The sequence below is a fragment of the Pseudocercospora fijiensis genome (genome assembly GCF_000340215.1).
Source record: "Pseudocercospora fijiensis CIRAD86 unplaced genomic scaffold MYCFIscaffold_10, whole genome shotgun sequence".
NCBI lineage: Eukaryota > Fungi > Ascomycota > Dothideomycetes > Mycosphaerellales > Mycosphaerellaceae > Pseudocercospora > Pseudocercospora fijiensis.
In genome coordinates, this window is record NW_006921541.1 from 3,104,084 (window position 1) to 3,109,536 (window position 5,453).

Consider the following 5,453-nt stretch of genomic DNA (forward strand, 5'->3'; position numbering starts at 1 on the left):
AAGTAGCCTCCGTAAGAAAACCGATTCGAGCGAGCTATTAGGCGAATCGGGACGCTATTCCGGCGGTACGGTTGTTTCTACCGTAGTAATAGGCGAAACTATAGGCCGCGCTAGAACTTAAGCCGGTCGGGCCGGTAGACGCTACTCTACTATAGGTAGTAGATAGATTTCCGGGTAGAATTAACGGTAATAGCGTAAATCGCGCACTGTTAGGAGCGCGGCTTTAAGCTCCTTAACCGATTTAGTTAGAATTCCTTTATCTACTACCTACTGCCTTAGGAAGTTGTAACCGTTAAGGGTGTTTAGGTAGAGTTCCTCGACTTTAGTTTATAGAGGCGGCGGATTTCCTACGAGCGGATAATAGTGTAGAATGTATAAAGTAAGCAAGTCGATTCGGCTATACTTTACTCTAAGCTAGGTCGCGAAGTTCTCGCTATAATCGACGTAGTTCTAAATATAGGAACAGATACGTAGGATATAGGGCTCTATATCTAGTAATCCGAGATTATAGTACTAGGGCAGCGGTTAAACCGCTAGCTTAGCTAATTTCGAGGCTTCTACCGGAGTTAGAAGCGAGTCCGAAGGAGCTACGGCAAGCGGATAAACTATTAGTAAGAGGGTAAAGGTAAGATAGTCTCTAGATAGAGGATAGTAATAGAGAACCGACTAAAGGCGGAGGAGCGTAGCTTATCGGGGTAGGTCCTCCTAGGGAAAGCGGCTACCCCTAGACCTAGGTATAGGAGGCAATTACTACTAAAGGTAGAAACTACTACTACTATCTCCTCGGTATACTAATAGGATTGCCGATAAGGCGCTCGCGCGTCGGTAGGGTATAGTACGGAAGGGCAGTAAATCGAACAGATACCGTCGTAACGGATAGGAGTTAAATCGTAGTAATCGGCGGAAGATCGGTAGGACCTATAGCTAATCGCGTCGATTCTCGTCGCAGCCGTAACGACCGGGGTCGATTCGGGTAGAGGACTAATAGTTAGTATAGAAGCTAACTAAGCATTAAGCGAAGCTACTAAGTTACTAGGTATACGGTCACAGCACGAAGGTATCGTAACGGTTACACGGCACAAAAGCTAACACATTCTCTAAGGCGCCGCGAGGCAAGCCATCCACATAACAGTCCTACTATTAGCAGCAATAGCGACCGTAGCGGTTAATAGCAACCGCTGCCTGCTATCGCACACACAATAGTATCACATCGTAATACTAGCCGTAAGGATTGCTATCTAGGTAGGATTTCCCGTTTCTCGCGATAAAACCCTCGCTAACTATTTCTTTTAGCGCTATCGCCTCGGAGGTAACGAATACTATTACTAATATCGTAGCATAACAAACTTAGACGTAAGTTTATCTCTGTCCTTAGATTTTCTCTCGCTAATCTTCTTTTCTCTTAGAGGTATTCCTACTACTCTCCGTCTCGGTACTAATCGTATCGGTCCGCTAGATTAGCTAGGTTAATAAGGGGTTCCGTAGGTTTTCTAGTAGGCTCTAGATAGTTTCGGAGGTAATATTATATCTTTTTTTTTCTAGTCCTAAGGGGACCTCTTAATTTCGGGCGGAGACCCGATACTTACTTATAAATACCTAAATAAAATTTTTTCTATCTTAAATTATGTTTCCCTTCTCTAGTGTTTCTAGTAAACCCTAAATATTTCGTATACAAAAGCTCCTAAGTTAGTAAAGAAACTCCGAAAGTTAGTAAAAATCCCTAAAGTCTATAGATTAACTACCGTTGCTCTACGGAAAAACTCTAGGTTACTACGTTATTTCCTCCGTTTCCCTTTCTTCTCCTAGTCTCCTAAAGGTCCGTCGTTCTCCTCGATTTATCCGTATCTCGCTTCGAAGTCGTTAAGTACTAAGGTATCCGCGATATAGTCTAGGGGTTCCTACGTAGGTTTACAGTACCCGCTCTATTTTACGAGCGCTTCTCGTCCTTAGCTCTACTTCCTTTTCCGAGTATATAAGATTTCTTCGACCTACTATTCTTTATACGTCTCGAATAAAATAGGGTCCGGCTATTCGTCGTCGATTACCTACCCTAGTAGGGGGTCTCTACTCGTAAGTCTTAGAAGGTCGGTATAGAATACCGGGTAAATATTACTAGGTATCCCCGAGAGTTATACTAAGATAGGCGATAATACCTCTTCGACTATATACTTAGCGTATCTCGAGTCGAGGCTCTTCTTTAGTCTATCTATCTAGTAATTCCTTAGGTCGAGCTAGACCTTGTCTCTAATACGGTATACCGGCGCTAGCGTCCTAGTCTTATTCGCGCTTTCCTCTTGTTTCTATACTACTTCCGCTATTTGTACTTAGTATAGGTCTAAGATCTTCTTAATCTTATCTACGAATTCCTCCGCTCGTTTCGCCGTAGTTAGCCGCCTATCGATAGCTAGGTCCTCTTCTAGCGGAACGGGGGAGGTAGATTCGTAGCCGTAGGTCGCGAAGAAAGAGCTTATTCCTAATCCCGCTTAGTATCTCCCGTTAAACGCGAGTTCCGCCGTAGGAAGCTATTAGTTCTAGTCGGACTACATTTAGTTAATATAGTTCCGTAGGTACGCTTAAATATCTTAGTTTACGCGCTCCGGACCTCCGTCGGTTTATAGGTAGTAAGCGGAGCTTAACCTCTGTTTTACGCTAAGTAGTCGATATATTTCCCTCTAGAAGGTACTTATCTAATTTGTATCTCTATCGCTAGTAATAGTACGAGGCAGTCCGTAATACCTAACCTAGTATTTTAGAAACAAAACTATATATTCCTCCGCTTTTATAGAGGGAGTACCGATAAGGGCAATCTACTTACTAAAGCGGTCTTTAATTACCTAAAGATATCGATTCCCGTCTAACTCTAGTAGGTTAGTTATAAAGTCTATCGAGATTTCTTAGAAGAAATAGTCGGGCACCGGTAGTAGCTTTAGGAGGCCGTGTTTATACTCCCTCTATACTTTATTACGTCTATTATAGTTACAATTCCGTAGGAATTGTCGTACCTACTTCGACTATAGCGGCTAGTAGAATTCGCGACCTAGTATAGAAGCGGCAGAATCCTAGCTAGGGTAACCGTAGAGCGGTAAGTCGTAGATCGATTAGATAATCTTCGTATATAGTATATCCTATTATAGTTCTTCGGCTCCTATATCTTTGTATTCGGCCTCTATCGTAGCTAGGGCTCCTAGAACCTAGAGTTTGCCGCGATAGCGTAGGAACCCCTTAGGGTCTATCGTATAATCCCTAATCTAAATTTTCGCCTTAATTTCCGGTTGTAATATCCTATATCCCTTACAGACTTTCCGTAATACTATCTAGTATACCGTATCCTTCTCGATAATGCTTTTCTATATTTCGTTTATCTCTAGGTCCTAGAATAGTTTAGCGCTTTCCGGCGGGGCTTACGCGGGTTCCGTCTCGTTTACGAGTAAGGATAACGGGCCCGCCTTAGTAGTACGTAGGAAGCTACGGATCGTAGTACTAGAGATTTAGACGTTTTCCGGCTAGTTTAGAGAGAGGTCCGGATCTAGAAATCTCCGGAACCTCGAAAGCTTATCGTCTTAGCCTAATGTATCCTATTCTCTCCTTAATAAGGTATCTAGTAGAATAGCCTCGATTCCCGGCTAGTAGACTAGGGTAAACTAGTACTTTACTAGTTCTTCCTACTATCGGATCTATCTCTTAGATAGTTAGCGCTTTACTATAAAGTATTCTAGGTTCTTATAGTCCGTCTAAATCGTAAAGGGGCTATATAATTTTAGCTCGGAGTCCTAAAACTTAATACTAGATACGACCGCGAGCATTTCTTTATCGTAGATATCGTAGTTGATCTCCGCTTTGTTTAGTTTCTTTAAAAAGAAGCCTACCGGTCGACGGATCCTCTCCTTTTCTTAGATAAGGGCGCCCCTAATCGCGAACCTACTATAATCTGTTTTAAAGAAGGTAGGAAGGGACGGGTCCTACTAGGTAAGTACTAGGGCGCGGTAGAATTTATCCTTTAGCGTCTCGAACGCTTTGTCCTACTCTTCCCTCTAGGAGAATAGAGTTCCCTTACTAGTTAGCGCGGTTAATAGTGCGGAAATCTTAGAATAGTTCGGTACGAATATACGGTAATAGTTCGTAAATCCTAAGAAACGACGAACTTCCTTCTAGGCATTAGGTACTACCTATTTCTATACGGCTTCTACCTTTTTAGGATCTACTAATACTCCCTCTCCGTTAGCGTAGACGATAAATCCTAGGTACTTAATCTTTTTCTAGGCGAATTCGCTCTTTTTAATATTAAGGTAAAGGCCTCTATCCTAAAGCTTCTTAAGAACGGCCCTTACCTTACGGAAATAGTCTTCTCTTATCCCGCTCGAGCAGATAACTACGTCGTCTATATATACTAACGCGAAATCGTCTAGATACTCCCGTAGGAGAGTTTTAATATACCGTTAAAACGTAGCCGGGGCTCCGGACAAACCGAACGGGTATACTAGGTACTCGAACGAGCCTAGCCTAGTACGGAAGGCTGTTTTATACTTGTATCCTTTTGCTATTCTTATCTTATAAAAGGCTAAGACTACGTTAACCTTAGTTAACTATCGGGCCTCCGTTAGGTTCCTTATAGTATCTAGGATTAGTAGGAGGGAGTATCGGTCTTGCTTCGTAAGGGCGTTAAGCGCCCTATAGTCCTAGTAGAACTATAGTCCTCCCCCGGGTTTCTTAATAAATAGCACAGGCGCCGCCGCTTCGGAGTTCGTAGGTCTTATAAACCCCTTCTTTAAGAGCTCGTCTAGCGACTTCCGTAAAACTAAGAGTTCTTATTTCGATATACTATAGAGCGGGGCCTAAGGGAGTTAAGGCTAGGATCTGTCTAGTTTCTCCTAGAGTTCTATTATATAATCGATACTAGGACGATAGGGCGCTAACTTATCGGCTTCCCTTTAATAAAATAGCGCGGCTATATCGCGAACCTCCGGAGGTAATTTCTTCTTTAGCTCCTCGATCGTCGAGTATTCCTTCGTCTTTAGGGCCTTTTTAATATGCTCGGCAATTGTCGTAGTAAGTAGGCTTCTTATAGCGTTAATCGTAGCGATATTCCCGTTCGTATCGACCTCGCGGTAATAGCGCCCTTTTTTAATTTAATACCGAGCCCTCTCGTAGTAGTACTATCGTTTCTCGGGCGTAGTCCTAACCTTATTATATACCTTCTATAGGTTCTCTAGGATAAGGGGGAAAGCTAATCCCGGTACGACATAAGTATATACCGTTTGTTAGAATCCGTTAATTTCTATCTAGAAGGCGACGACTCTAACAATTTTCGCGTCTTATATCGTAGACGACGCTCCTTTTACTTCTCGGGACTTATAGCTAATATAGCTAAGTCCGAGGCCTTTAGCTAGACCCGTATTAATTGTAGTATAATACTAGCATCCTTCGTCGATAAAAGTAGAAGTTCTAACGTTATT